The sequence below is a fragment of the Mytilus edulis genome, chromosome 4 (assembly GCF_963676685.1).
Source record: "Mytilus edulis chromosome 4, xbMytEdul2.2, whole genome shotgun sequence".
In the NCBI taxonomy this organism is placed as follows: domain Eukaryota; kingdom Metazoa; phylum Mollusca; class Bivalvia; order Mytilida; family Mytilidae; genus Mytilus; species Mytilus edulis.
Genome location: NC_092347.1, coordinates 56,789,457 through 56,806,490, shown reverse-complemented (window position 1 = coordinate 56,806,490; position 17,034 = coordinate 56,789,457). Strand labels below are relative to the sequence as shown.

At 31.6% G+C, this 17,034-nt stretch overlaps 1 protein-coding gene and 1 pseudogene across 1 annotated transcript in view; both read right to left on the bottom strand.

Moving 5' to 3' along the window:
• The window catches only part of LOC139520015 (uncharacterized), a 197,624-nt gene extending 184,403 nt beyond the window's left edge, over positions 1–13,221 (bottom strand). The window contains exon 1 of the mRNA XM_071312398.1: positions 13,116–13,221. The gene's annotated coding sequence lies outside the window, so the exon portion shown is untranslated. The remainder of the gene's footprint in view (positions 1–13,115) is intronic.
• On the bottom strand, positions 1,141–12,970 carry LOC139520020 (uncharacterized; annotated as a pseudogene).
• Positions 13,222–17,034: the final 3,813 nt, after the last annotated feature.

The window sequence follows — 17,034 nt, the reverse complement described above, 5'->3', positions numbered from 1 at the left end:
ATGCTTCTTTTTGTAAATTTATTGGGGTGTAAAAGTGTTGACCGAAGTACATTTTGTAGGAAGCGCGGAAACGCTTCATTCTAAAAATGTACGCACGGTCAACGCTTTTACAACCCTATAAAGTTACAAAAAGAAGCATTCAATACTTATAATTACATTTTTTAGCTAGGATCATGAAAACACGAATTTTATATATTTTATTATTTAATTCACCTGTGCACTTTATTGTTGGAGCACGTGTTATCATGAGTGAAAAGTTGTATTGAGCAATGCAACTGCTTACGGAATAACACGTGATGTGCAGTTAGCCAATCAGAATAAAATATTATAATGAAACATACATCTAATGTAATTATTATGATTTGAATAAGGTGTCCTGCATTAAAATAAATGTCACCTTTGGGTATACTAGCACACAATGCATTATGCAGGTTGGTATGTCAACAATCAAATATGTTTTGCAGTTTCCATACTTTGTAAATTAAAGGGTCATGACAGTGTTTTATTCTAGTGCTTGTTTTTTCTTTTCTTTTTTCAGACACTTGGCAAAACAATTTTAAAATAGACAAAAGATATAGATATATGTTACATTTAAGCGTGTCATTACATTAGTTCTGTTGCTAATTGAAGAGAGCATGTTTAAATGTTTATAAATGCATATGCAAAGATCGTCACTGAAATATAAGAGTCTGGGAGTGTTTTTGAATATATTGTTTCCCAAAGAGATAATGTTTTAGAATGGGAGATAATGGTACTAAAAATACAGTCACATAAAATTTTACTTGACAAAGCTTAAGGATGTTCTCTTCTGAAGAGTCAAAAATTTCCCGAATTAAACTTTTTAAATGAATATGATATTCCTGTAGACCAATAAATTCTGAAGTGTTTAAAAAAAAAAAAATTGTAGGTAGGTGCGCATTTAAGAAAACTACGGCCAATTGAAAATTGACTATTTATGGAATACGGAAAAAGTGAAAAATCCAATAAAAACAGACAAAACATGATTTTTTTTTCAAGTAATCAAGTAAACAACTTAGTTCCTGTGCTGTATCTCTTTAATACTATACATTACATAAAAATAATTTAAATAATACCTCATCTGAATACACTTTAATTTTTTTTTGTCATTACATGTATAGTGAAAAAAAATATTCATAATTTATCACAAAAAATAGCCCAAATTCCAACTAATACCAAAAAAATACTAAACTTCCCGAATTAAACTTTTTTTTAAACTTAGCAAACATGTGGACCCACATAACCTTAACATTTTAAGCAAAAAAAAAATTGGGGGTAGGTGCGCATATAAGAAAGTTTTATGCCATTCAACGATCCCTCACCCACAAGTCGCATATTATGAAAAAAACAAAAAATCCCATTAAAAACAGCAGATTTCTTGATTTTTTTCTTCAGTAATCAAGTTAAAACATTAATTTGTGTGTTTGATCTGCTAAATACATTGTTCTTTGGCATAAATAAAATATTAAAGAACACATGCCTTGCTATTTTAAAGTTTTTGGGGAAATTTATCATAAAAATAACCCTTAATTCCAAAATTTTCTTTACAAATAGCTTACTTCTAGCATTAAAATTTTTTCTGTGGTAATATACAATAGAACCAATATAAAATGAACATTGCAAGTCCTTGGAAATAGGTGCTTGGTGTGCATACAAGACAGTTTCATGTCGATTATCTCATAAAAAAATGAAATTATGATATATGTTTTGCTAGCTAATGCTTATTTCTTTCGCAGTTTTTAAATATCCCTAGAATTTTAATGATTATAACGTAAGACCAGATATATAAATGATGAAGAAATGGCAAATAAAAACAGTCTGAGGAATAAGAATGGAAAAATGACAAAAATTAGAAAGCATGTGTTGATGACTTGGTAACAATATCCCATTCATATTTCAAAGTATTAAAAATCAGATTTCAGAAATTATCTCATTTCACAACTCATCCCTGTTGACCTGCTGTCCAACATTGAAAATTAGACATAAATACAATGTAGATTAACTTAAGGTGGTACCTAACACTTCAGGGAGATAACTCTGTAAAGTTAGCTTAACATTTTAATGACGTTGTGTTGTAAAAGGAATATAAAGCTTCTCAATGATCAAAATTGGTGTTTGTCAAACTGCTATATAACCAGTGTAATTTTTCTGACAAAACAGTTGGTTCAAAATTTTTGAACTTTTAATAGTTTCGTTAAAGGGTCAAAGAATACTTTGACAAAATTTTATGAAAATTAAACGAACCAAATTAATTTTAGTGAAAGTGTTGGGTACCACCTTAAAGTCAATAATTAATTAACTTTCAGTCAAGTGTTGTTTGATAAAGTTTGAAACAGCAGTTATAATTTTTGACGACTTTGTCACTCTTGGTCCCTGGTTACAACATTCCTCTGAAAATAGTTGTCTAATTCCTTCTTCCTGGCCTCTGGAAAATGCTAGCAGAAGTGAAGATTTGTTTAAATTTGAAGATGCAATTTTATGAGCAATTCCAATGCTTATTACTTTCTGGTCAATAAATTCCCTTAGTGATGGAAGGTTTAACTTAGTCAAAATAATTTGGTCATGAGAAAAATATGCTGTCTGTACAGTGAAAGTTGCAGTGGAAAATTTAGGATCAGCTATTCTAATATTTGTGAAGTCCAATAGTTTTTGAAGGTAAATCACATCTTCTAGTGCATCATGTGCATCATAACTGCAATTCATAAGAGTTTTTATCAAATTAACTTGGCTAAAAGACTTGAGATCTGGATTGTTAATTTTAAAAAGCAGCCTGGTATCTACAAATCCTTCTACACATTTTTTCAATTCTTCAGTCTTTCCAACAGATTTAAGGGTATTAATTAAAATGTGACAATCGAAGGTCTTGATGTTATGGCCTGTGAGGTAGATGTTATGACCTGCAGCTTTAAGAAATTCTAGAAAGCCATCTAATGCTGTAGAAATTGTTGAAGATTCCACAACTTTTCCTTGGTGGAACATCCGTCCATTTCTCATAGTAAGACCTGTTACCTCACTGGCTTGACTGGAAATGGGTAATTTTGGTATTACGTAGGAAGTCCAGTGAGATTCTCCATTGAATGCTGCAATCTGTGTAATATGTGAGTCCCTTGCTATAAAAAAAACAATATTTTAATTTTAGTACATTACCAAGTGCAAGTGTTCAGAAAGAAAAGTGGTCCATGCAACTGTCCATCAGTCATTGTTTTCTTTTTAAATAGATATAGTTTTATGGCAAATATAATGGAAAATCTGCTCAAGTTGATCTATTTTAGAAATATATATCAAACATGCAGTTTTATACTAATTTGATAATTCTACCCATCTAAACTATGTTGAAAAAGCAACAATTCATTCATAAAGTATATACCAGTCTTATATAACTAAAGCATCAGTTTATCTAGCTTATTGTTGAAGGTCACATGTTTGCCTTTTATTGATTACATTAACTTCATTTGAACCATGGTGGATAAATAAACCTTATTGTCAATTATACCAAACCTCCTCATCTTTAATATTCCAATGAATGTTGATGTTGCTAAGTCTTTATAATAATTTTCTATGTTGTTTCTTGTATATCCTCTATTATTTGTCTGTTTGTCTTTTTCATTTTTAGCCATGTCATTGTCAGCTTCTTTTCAATTTATGAGTTTGACTGTCCCTCTTGTATATCTTTTATCCTTATATTATTGCAAACAGAGCTTCTATCTTACATGTAAACAACGTAATCAGTGACAAAAATATATATTTTTAAAAAGTTTGTGATTCTTTGCTATCATAGGTCAAAGTGTTATATTGCAAGAATATTTATATTGTTCTTGGAATTGTAATTATTATTTGAGCTTGTGTAATATGAAATTAAACTCTATATTCACCAGTATTCCTGCAATAACCTTGACCTATGTCATTAAAACAAATTATATACCTAAACTAGTGGTTTCCAAGTCAAAGCAAATAACTTTTGCAGTATTTGGAATATTGCAGTGAACTTCTGGTGGAACAGGTGCTGAAGGAATTTCAACAATGTCTTGGTGGTCCTGCAAATCAATTTGACAGCTGTAATTTGTGCCCTCACACATCTCTTTAACTGCATTTCTCTTCACCCTTCAAAAATAACATTTTCATTTAAAGTCATTCTAGCCTTTGTTAAAACAATAAATAATGTCAAATGATTTAGGTTTATTTTGACACTAATGTCACTGTAGTTGCAAAATTCATTTCTAAAACATTTGTTGCATTTGAAAGGTTGATAGAATTTGTAATTCTTTTTTTATTCTTTCCATGATCCTCAAATTTCTATATTCAGGTAATGAGAAACAATCTAGTACCATTTCCTCTTATATTTATGACATGACCACCCGTACAAAATTATAAGGAGTATAACGCCTGGAAATAAAGCGTAAACCAGACCTACATGTAGGAGCAGGAAAATTAAATTTGTAGTCCTTACAGGCGTAGTAATAAGTGGTCAATTTACCAGTCATTGTGAATCCACTGACATACATATAAATCTCCCTCTTTTTTTTTAAATGCAGTTGAAATAATTATTTACCTTCTGTTTCGTAGCTGGATCCTTCTGATTTTTTCTTTCCTAGTAATGCTTATTGCTCTCCTTTTCCTTGCTTGAAGGTCTCTAAGTATTGCAAGTCTTTTTGTATGAACACCTGGAGATAAGCCGATGTTGTTGTTGACCTGAAAAATATATTTATTCTATATATTTATACTCAAAAATTTGACAATACACATGTGTAAGTGAAGTACTGTGAGCATCACTATCAAAGATGTAAAAAAAAATTATTGCAGATATCTTTTTATTCAATTGATTTTATTGTTAAGTATTTACTTGTTTATCCACACATTTTAGACCACTTAATGTCAATAACATGATGTTTGCAGTGGACATTGCTTAAAATTGTATGCTTATTATATGCATACAATATTTAATTTTTAGTGACGACCTCTCCAACCTGTCTTTGTTTCCTATGTAAAAAGCAAAGCATGAAACAACTTAATATGCTGACTATGCGGTATGGGATTGCTCATTGTTGAAGGCCGTACGGTGACCTATAGTTGTTAATGTTTGTGTCATTTTGGTCTTTGTGGATAGTAATGTCTCATTGGCAATCATACCACTTCTTCTTTTTTATAATAACCTTTTTTCTTTAACAAATATTAACTTGCTTTTAAGTATCAGACATACCTTTATCAAATAGCACTGTCCATCATTTTTCTGTGCAACTGATGCAGCAACCCTCACATTCAGACTTGATGTGCCGCTATCAGGGATGGGGTCGATTACTTTAAAATGTAATCGATTAAATTACAATTACTTTGCTAATAAAATGTAATCGATTACATTACAATTACACCCTATTTCATATGTAATCGATTACATTAGATTACTTTTCTTTATTGTAATCATGATTACTTTAGATTACTTATGATTACATTGTATATTGCTATATCAAAGTTTTTTTATAACTTTTTATCCTCACAATAAAGATTATTTTGGTGATTTTTTTTTAAAAGCCTTAATTTATTTATCTTTTTAAAAGAATTTATAGACAAATACAGTGTAAAATGTGTAATTTGATAAAATAGCTATAGACAAGTGTCCTTTCTCTATGCTAAAGATATAACTTTAATTTTAACTACAAATTGTAACCAACTGCCTAATTAACAAAAAAACTGAAAATAAGGAAAAATTAATTAAGTATAGTTTTATTGTCTGTTGGGACATAATTGACACATCCATTAATGTTTTTACAGGTGTTAATCACTACTTCCATTTTTTTAAACAAACAATAGGTGGGCTTGGGTATTAAAATTTTATTGTCTTAATAACAATATCAATAAAGTTAAAAGTGGTTGATTGTCATTATTTGTTTGAAAATTTTTAATACTTGATCTAATTAGTAATAAATAGAATTATTGTCAGGTGAAAACACAAAACAGTTTTGTAACTTTTATACATTTCTCTTTATATTAAGAAACAGTTTATTGTATTAAAAGATATTTTGTATTGATGAAACTTCTGACGTCACCTATTGTTTGTAATATTATGCCATATGTATACACTGTATACACTGTACCTGTACTTGTTTATACTGGTGAGCCTTAAGGCCCGAATATAATAAAGAATAAAAATAAGAAAGCACATATTATACACGAATTTATGGAAAATAAAATTTATTCAATTTTGTCAATAAATGTAACCTAGTTTTAACTTCCATTTTGAATTAAGTAAGTGGGCTTATATATTTATGCCGACCATCAAAGTCAAATAGGAACTAAATGTTTTCTGCATTTGAATTTCAATGTAGTTATGTAAAAATATTGGGTAAACTGATATGAAATTGGAGTTAATATTAGAAGTTTTCAATCAAGGAAAAAAAATGCTTTCAAGGCATATTCTTGTATCATAAGAGCTCAATCTCACAAAGAAATATTGGAGAGTAAATTTCCTTTTGTAAACTGTTAACAAAATAAAACTCTTGGTTATACAGATTTGTTATATAGATGATCACTTTAAACAAGGTCCCATCATTGTGATTACTAGTTTAATGATTTTTCATTCAAGCTTTACATTTTCTTATTTTCATCTTGTCTATCAAAGACTATTTTCATATATATACAAGATTTGTAATCAGCAAGTAATCATATGAATGTAATCTTAAAGTAATCTAAAAGTAATCATGATTACACCTGTTTTTTGCCATGTAATCGATTACATTACGATTACTTGTAATCAGAAATGGCATGATTACTGATTACATAGGATTACACTGCAAAATGTAATCGATTACAGCTGATTACGATTACTGATTACGATTACCCCATGCCTGGCCGCTATAAAAATGAGATTTTGGCGCTTTTGATGCAACACTCTTGTTGAAACTCTCGTTTCCCTGGGTACTACCTAGCTTTGACAACTTTTGGCTCTGTTTCTTATATACTTTCATTAGGTCCGTCAAATCAGTCTGAAGAGGTATATCCTTTAAAGGCTTTCCAAAAGGCAAAGAAGAATATTTTTTTGAAGCATTTTCTTTGTGGGAACACCATGATTTGTCACAAAATGAGTGGTCACCAAAAGGATGTCTTCCTACCGCCTCCAATCCATTCTCTACTCCTTTAGGGTTATCTTGGTTTTGGCACAACATGTAGTTAAGGCAGTTAATCAAGTATTTGATTACCTTTGGTGTAAGTTTCTTATGTTTTGCTTTAAGCTGGTAAAGTGCGTTTGCTATATTTTTTTTAACATGATTCTTGTCAGACATTTTTTTGATGTTGGGATCAACAGATTTTCTTAATCTTGCTATTGTAGTAGTATCATCATCAGCTATGATTGTACCAACATTACTCCCTTTGCTTTTGATACTTTGGACCATTTCTACCACCATGTCCTGCTCCATTGCCTTTGCACTTCCATCCCAGTTCATTCTGCAGTCATGGGTCTTTGCCTGTACTCCTTTTCTGGTTGCTTCATCACACATTTTACAATACTTGCTGCGGACACTGAAGCCTAAAACTTTTCCTGTTTCTGTACCAATCATGGAACAGTGACCTGTAATTCAAAATATCAAATTGATTGTACAGCAATAAAATAATTCAGGTTTGATTTGAATTGTGTGCAGTGAAATTAAACTTTTTGTAAAAAGGGGAGGGGGAGGGGGTGCTGACTTACATAAGGGGGAGGGGCCACTCTGGTCATGCTTCAGTGATTCCCTGTATACTTAACCAAATTTTTCTTAAGAAAGGGGGGCCTTGGCCCTCAGCCCCCCCTTTTGGATCTGCCTATAAACACAACTCTCATAAGACACTTAATAGAGGGATTAGATGTAATATATGTAATATATTGAACTAGGAAGAAGTCTGAGTGTCAATATTATCTTTAAAGTCCATACATAATGTATTGAATGAGTGACAGCCCTGAATTTTCATATTACATATGTAAATAATGTATCAGGGAAAAAGTGTTCAATGCGCGCCATATGTTCGTTCTGTGTGGGTTTTTTTTTAAAAATTGCAAGAATTATAACATATAAAAAATAGATGTGGTATGATTGCCAATGAGACAACTCTCTACAAGAGACCAAAATGACACAGAAATATCCAGTGAATAACATGTAATTTTCTTTTTGTATGCTGGAGTGCTTCCTCTGTGGTTGTTACATGTGTGACGTCATGATATGTTAGAAAAAAGAAGATGTGGTATGATTGCCAATGAGACAACAATACACAAAAGACCAAAATAACACAGACATTAACAACTATAGGTCACCGTACAGCCTTCAACAATGACCAAAGCCCATACCGCATAGAATTTTTTTTTTTTTTTATTGACCACCTCTATACATATAAATTGATACATAGCGTCAATAAACATAAAGTTGAAACAAAGCTTAGGATATATGTAATAAAATAACCTCTGAAAATTGTAATCGTAATACCCAATGAAAACAATAGAATGTTATACCATATATGTATTATTGGATATTGTGAAAATATTAATTTTGTTGGTTTTCCATTTCCAAAGGAGTAGGTCTGGTAAGGACCGATTTTGGCCTCAAATTTCAGTTTCATCTGACGAAAGATTTTGACCACTTTTTAAACACTTAAGTGTCTATTTCATTTGATTCAATTATTTTTTTGTGAAAGATTTTAACTCATTTAGTCATAAAAAACGATCCGATTCAAGCTAAAATATGAAAATTCTACCAAATATGCGAAAAAATGCCACTTTTCAGATGGTTTTTGTCAAAGATGAAAGTGGCCGCATCCGTGTTCATCCTCAATCTTTATATATGTTATGTATTATCATCAAATACAACTTCCATTTTAATATTTTGGATGAACACGAATGCGGCCACTTTCGTTTTACACGAAAACCGTCTAAAATTTAACTAAAATGCTAGAATTGTGAAGATTTCAGTAATTTAGCATGATTTTATGGTGCTAGTACTCAATATATGTGCATTGTTATGTCAAAAACAGCCAATATTTATGTAGCAGAACCATTCTACTATCCAATAATTAACTAAAAGTTTACATTTTAACAATTTTGTAAAACTGCTATATTTTGGGGCCAAAAAAGGCTCTTACCGGACCTACTCCTTTTCGTCTGTAGCTTATTTTCTTTGAAAAAAAGAAAACCTTAGTAACTTCAGAATTCACATTATACATACCTGAAAGACTGTCATATGACCTGCCACTTCCTCTTTTTTGCCATGCACCATCAACACTCACAGTCAACTCATTACTATCAAATTTCCTGGAAAAAATATCTGTATACTGTAATAATGACATTTTCAGATTTTTTTAGCTGAAAATATAGAAGAAAAGGTTCTTTTTCAGTTAGTCTCAATAACAAGCTTAAATAGTTTGATATAGACTGATTGGGGCATGAAAATAACATAATTAAATTCTTTAAACTTATCATTCCAGATGGCATAAATATTTACAACAGTAATAATGGAACACAGATATCATTAAATGCTGAACTACTTTGAATAAGAGTTGTTCCCCTTAGTCCAATATCTAGTGTGGTCTAACCAATTTGCTTCACCAAACATCAGCATTGCAAGACTATTTCTAAAACGCTACAATTTCAAATTATGTTTACTTTTGGAACCTTTTTATTTTATTTATATAAAATGTGGTAAATGTGGAACTTACTGTTTAGTGATATCTATTTCTTGAGATAAACATTCAGCTATAGTAGTCTCTGCTACTGTTTCAATGGCACTTCCAGATTCCTTTTGTCTTGCACTAAGTAAGGTATTACTCACAGGTGGGATATTTAGAGCAGTTAAAAAGGAATTAACTTGTCTACCACCAATTCCAGTATGCACCATTGCTGAAAGTACACATAAAATGTTCAATAATTACAAACTATTCAATATGAATGAAAACTGAGATGAACAATATATAAAATTAGTCATAAACTAAAATCAAACCAAAAAGACCAAAATTACATATATATTTTATCTATACAAGAAACTTATTCATATTTTTATCTAATAAAGAAGACAATGAATTTATCTTATATATAGATAGTTGGCTTTAGAAAAAATACAACATAATTTCCAAAAAAAACTGTTGATCATCACAACTTTGCAAAAGTCAGCACAGATCTAAACCTTTGATAATGTTGTTATTTATAAAAATCTGGCAAGAATTGTACATGTGATAGCACATACCTGTAGCTAATTTTGTGTTGGCATCCCATATTTTGTCATGTCTTTTTCCAGTGTGAACATTGTTCATGTGCTGACATCTTATATTATTACATGGTATCTAAAAAAGAATAGAATAAAATTATCAGTTAAAACATTTTGACATATTGTTTGCAATTGATCAGTGCATAATGATTTGGTACAGTCTATAAACTGTAGTAATAACATTTTTTAAAGAAAATGAAGAAATTCAGTGGATTTATGTGTACAATTCAACTTATTTTTTTACAGGGATAATCTAGTACGTGAAAGCTGTAGTCCTCATGCAGATTTGGTGTTCTCAAAATAAAACCTTGCTAAATTTATAATAAGTGCATTGTAGATTTTTTGTATGTTGGTAAAAAAAAATGTGTCAAAGTTGTGTGTACTGGGTAAAAATAGGTGTACAATTAACTGTTCTCCAAAGTTGAAGATAGTTCCTTGACCTACAATGGTTTACTTTTATATACTGTAAATTCAGAATTATTGTGTGCATTTATTATTGTGATTTTATCCTTTACAGCTTATTCCCTACTGCTTGTAGAGTAAAAGTTTGGTTGGATTCCTTTCTTTTTTTTTTATAATTGTTTATTTCAAGCCTTGTATATTAAGATTGACATCTTCATATAGGTATGTAAACCTGCATATATGATATTTAAATTCAATTGAACTTTATCCGGTTATAACTATACAAACAAAGCAAGAAAACTCCAAAGTGTTGCTCTACATGCATTAGGAAATTAGCTGTAAGACTTTAATGCGTTTTTAATATTTGCGACACGAAAAAGAAAACCTGTTTAATTCATATAAAATATTTCAAAATGTGAGTTTAAATTATTGAGATTAAAATCCAGTTGTATTTTTTTCAATAACCAAAACATCGCAATAATTACTGAATTAATGGTATTATTATACTTGAATGGAGAGTTTTCTAATTGGCATAAAAACCACATCTTCCTATATCTTATTATTAAAATAAACAACAACTAAAATAAATTTTAAATTCTGGTTGTAACATTTCTACCTGGATGAATCTATTTTTACTATGGTTGGTGGATGCTCAGTAAGGAGCTTTTAATTTTGTATTGTTAAACATGATATAAACTTATTATAAAAATATGGTAATTGTCATTTGAGGGGGGATAGCAACTTTATCCAGATTACATGTTTTAAGCCCAAGATTTCAGGATCAGCCTATTCAGGACCCCTTCTAACCCCTTTTCTCAATTGATACTCCTGAAAATATTTTTTTATACTGTAAACAGTATGTCTCGTAAAAGCAGACATACAGACTTCTTAACTAGTATATATTTGTTTAGGGGCCAGCTGAAGGACGCCTCCGGGTGCGGGAATTTCTTGCCTCATTGAAGACCTGTTGGTTGTTGTTTTTTTGTTTTTTTCTTTGGTCTGGTTGTTGTCTCTTTGACACCTTCCCGATTTCCATTCTCAATTTTATTCTATAAACCTGACGGTGTTGTACAATCAAACTGCCAAAATCAATCAAAATTCTATTACAAGTATGATAACATTCCAGTCTGTGCTGCTCAATAATAGAGGGGGGAATGGCCGAAATGAATTAAGTCCCAGAGGCGGATTTAGAGGGGGGGCAAGGCCCCCCCCCTTTTTGGGGAAAAAAAGGTTGATTATATAGGGAATCACTGAAGCGTGACTGGAGCGGGCCCCATCTTAGCGCAGTCAGTGGGCCCCCACTTATGAAAATTTCTAGATCCGCCAGCGAGTCCATAGATGAAAAAAAATTGGGCAGCAATTCCCCTAAGAAATGTGCGCTTCAACCTTAACTATATTAATTGCAGACCAACAGATTGGAATCAAGAAAGAAAACGATTGGTGTGGGACAGGTTCATTTATAAAACATGAAACCATACACCATTTCGTGCCTATGATAGAATAAGTAAAAAAAAATACTAACCTCATCTTTGTCCTCATACCATTTTCAATTTCAAAATAAACAAAGCCCATAAACCTTTTACAATGTGTCTTCTTAAGCATGTTATAGGTTAGGAGATTGGGGTATGAAATACTCAAATAGATAACAGTCTGAATGAGGGCTGAAGATTATTTGAAATAAATACGAACTTTTGGTGTACGTTTTGTAGTGTTTACCTTTATAATAGCTGACAATCCATATGTGAGAATGTCAGATGCGTAGGCCAATTGCAGAGGTAGTCCACATTTCTTACAGCCTGACAGACCCTCTGCGAGTACACCAAGCTCTACAATACGCCTTCCTGAATTCCATGACTTGACGTTTGAAGGGACATTCTGTTCACTGTCAAGAGACGAATAACAATGGTCGTGCAACTGCAAGACAGAGGGGTCTAGGTCGACATTATTTCTCCTTTCTAACAATCCCGCAGATACTTTCTTTAACCTTTCTTTCTGTTGTCTTGTTTTGAATCCTCCTTTTAATTTGCGTCCCATCGTATGTTATCGTCTGCTGCCTCATGAGTTATGTCCCGTTGAATGTTGTTTACATTGGCGACCCGTGCATCCGGGAAAGTGAGTGTTTCGTTCAACATTTTAAAATAATTTCTATTTAAGTTTTGAACATGTATTTCCCCAAAAAACATAAAAAGACAACATTTAAGTGTATTTAACAGTTTTTATTTATTTTCGGCGAACTATGAATTTTGTCATCAATTTTGCGACATTGTGATAAGATAAGAGTTATCTCCCGTAGACCGATTCCAAATTACGTTAAAATCGTCAGAAGAATACATCCTTAATTAAATCTACATTTTTATCATGAACAATTCATTAATTTTTTGGGCTAAATTTCTTGATGGCAGTTTAATAAAAAAAAAAGATGGTGGCAAAATAATAGCTGTATTGCAAGACTTGTTTTGTTAAAATATATCTTCATACCTATTGCAACTTTGGAATTTATGCAATAACTTCCATTTGGGGTTCTCTTGCCTGTATGCACATCAGTTGTTGCAAGACATGCAGTTGTCACATTTGATCAGTAATTAATACACTTGCCAAACCATACAACCTACAGAAGTAAATAAACAAAGTTTAAAAACAATTACAAATAAGCCTCTATAATATAATTTTAATAACAACTTTTTATAACCAAGTAAGTGCAGTGATTTTGCTAGCGCTCGTCACTTTCGTAATTTACAAAAGGGTTTTTGCATTGACGAAAGTATTTCAAATCAATTTCATCACTTTAATTTTGAAAGTGTAGAAATATTTTCGCATTAAAATACTATAAATCTACCTGTCTTTATGTTTTTGACAAGTTTATGACCCCCAGGTAATTAACAGGTGTTAAAAGTTGTGATTACAACTAATCTGCTTTTCACCATCCAATGGGTCACTTAGTCTGTTAATTATTAATAAATCTCATAATTGACCATTATAACTATTTCCCCAGGAAAACCAGTCAGTTGGCATTTAACAACCAGGAGTATAGTTTCGTCATTTGATCGAAATAATTTGTTACCCCTGGACTAGTCCAAATAATTATGACGTCTTGAAAGGCTATTATAATTTTTTTCTTTGACGCCTGACGAAGTAGGGCGTCAAAGAAAAAAATTATAATAGCCTTTCAAGACGCCATAATTATTTGGACTACCCCCGGACAAATCGCATTTGAATTTCATTATTTCTTAAACGATCACAATTTGAAGTTTTTTTTACTTAGATTCGTCATTCGAACGCATTTTCGTCATAATTGATATAAATTGCCATCAAAAACTTTCAACAATTTCCATTTAATATGGAACTATATTCAAAACGTTCAAATTGTCTTCACGAGTTAAACAGGTGCTTCCTGTACTCTGTGCTACGCATGCGTGAAAGTAGTCCTATAACTATTTATAGACCCTGATAAAAAAACGTAAAATACAAAATCATTTAGAATCAATTAAACGAGAGAGACAAATATATATCTCTAACTAAAGGAATTAAAACCGAAAAATGATAATTTTCTGATGAATGCGGACTCGTTTTGAATTTATTATCCACGTGTCACTTCCCATTTTTGTTTCATTTTAAACCCAAAAGTAGTAAATGTGATCTATTCTTGATTTGTTTACAACCTCCTTTCAGTCGTTATACTCGTTCCAAAAAGGATTTTATACAGTTCCAACTTTATAGAAATGATTTCCAAATATCGATTTAGACGTTTTATAAGGATAATGATTATGCAGTGATATAATCATTGCAAGTTAATTTCTGCTGTGATAAAAAAAAATGAATCCAACTTTTATTGATCAGGAATGTCCTCAAACTTAAGAGAAATTTTGAACTAAGTTTCCACATCCCATGTCAGAATCTTTCATAATATTCCCCCCTAAAAATCCTAGCTTAAACCCTGAGAAAGTGCCAGAGATACTTATTTAGCACTGGCTACAAATCCCCTATCTGGGAAATTTAGAATTAAAATTTTTGATCCCTGCTTTCAGTTTACTATTTGATATGTTGAAATGAACTGGAACTATTTAGATGAATTTTTTTAATATGATATATATGAATACATCCATATTTTTATAATTTTCCCTACAAAACAGATTAATTGCATTGCAAAATACAATGATTGCAAATGATGTTTCTTTTTTACGTTTTAAAATCATGGAAACTGGTTAAACTTGGTCCGCTACTATACTACTTAAAAGCTTGCATGCTTACATTTATCATTGTTTATGTAAAGAAAAAAAGTACCAAACAATTCAATCATAATGCAGGATACAACAATTTTTATTCTAGAAGTCCCTGATACATATTTATATAATATATATGAGGATTCATAGCCATGGCTAGTGCCTAGCTATTTCTGATCTGTTTAAGTAATTAATATTACTACTGGGGTACATAGTCAACCCAAGTTAATAGTGTGTATAAGTCATAAAGAACTCAGTGGGAAATGCATTCAATCATGTTTAGATTGTAATAAATGGTAAACAGGTCACTGAGGTGCCATACAACACATGTATGACAATCTAACTAATATTTAGTAATAATTTTATTGCTTATAAAAGTTTATTCTACTTTTTTTATTGGCTGAAATGTGAGATTCTGTAAATTCTAAAATTAGATTTTGCTGAGGCCAGAGTTGACACAGATTTTTGTGTTTACCTCCCGCCAACTGTGTTGGATAAATGTAATGGCAAGGAGGTGTTTTTTTAAGGTCATTATTCAGTTTTTAAAAAAAGAATGCCTTTTCGATTTTTTTCTAATAAAAAAGTCGGAATTGGTCCTTTCTCTGTCCATTATCCAAGTGTCTGATATTTCTGAAATTAATCTTCAATCATATGAACAGCTGACCAGCGTCTTTTTGTCAACATTAGATCTATGTCGATTAAACGCTTGAAATTGCATCATATATTCAAAACACTTCACTGACTCAAATTATGTTGTCTGTTAGAAAAGAGTTATCTCCCTGTAGTGTTAGGTACTACCTTAAACAGTTTATATGTCTTCTAACATGTATGTTACAGAATAAGTGTGACCCATTCTATAAAGCATTCATAGGAATAGGAAACTTTCCTTTGAAATATGAATATTATTTTACTATTAATGTCATTCAATATGACAAAATCTTGTATTTTTTTAAAATTGAGAAAGGAAATGGGGATTGTGTCAAAGAGACAACAACCCGACCATAGAGCAGACAACAGCCGAAGGCCACCAATGGGTCTTCAATGCAGCGAGCAACTACCGTACCCGTAGGCGTCCTTCAGCTGGCCCCTTAAAAATATGTATACTAGTACAGTGATAATGGACATCATACTAAACTCCGAATTATACACAAGAAACTAAAATTAACAAGAATGTGTCCAAAGTACACGGATGCCCCACTCGCACTATCATTTTCCATGTTCAATGGACCGTGAAAATGGGTAAAAAATATAGATAGGCATTAAAATTAGAAAGATCATATCATAGGGAACATGTGTACTAAGTTTCAAGTTGATTGGACTTCAACTTCATCAAAAACTATCTTGACCAAAAAGTTTAACCAGAAACTTGCACTTTCATTTTCTATGTTCAGTGGACCGTGAAATCGGGGTAAAAAGTTTAATTTGTCTTTAAATTAAAAAGATCATATCATAAGGAACATGTGTACTAAGTTTCAAGTTGATTGGACTTCAGTTTCATCAAAAACTACCTTGACCAAAAACTTTAACCTGACGCGGGACAGACGGACGGACGCACAGACCAGAAAACATAATGCCCCTCTACTATCGTAGGTGGGGCATAAAAATCATACAAGACTAACAAAGGCCAGAGGCTCCAGACTTGGGACAGGCGCAAAATTGCGGCGGGGTTAAACATGTTTATGAGATCTTAACCCTCCCCCTATACCTCTAGCCAATGTAGAAAAGTAAACGCATAACAATACGCACATTAAAATTCAGTTCAAGAGAAGTCCCAGTAAATACTTATCTTAACAAGTGTTGATGTGGCAATTTGATTATCATATAAGTATTAGTATCATAACTTATACCTGTGAGTAAGTTTTTATACTGGCAAATTGTGTATGAAGTTCTAATAGCTGTATTAACTCTGGACTTCTTTTGGCACCTTCAGCTACCAGACGAATAAATCTAAAACAGATATCAAACAAGTCATTAAGATTCAATCATAGACTCAAGTACAGTACATTCCGGTTATTTGCATAGCCTATTTGTCAGACGAAATTATGCAATAAAGCGGAGTATGCTTATATCCGAAATGCCAAAATACGGAGTCAAATAACATCGATAGTGCAGATCAGTAAAGGAAATCCTGAAAAAAGATGAACGTCCATAATCCACTTACAACATATTGAATGATT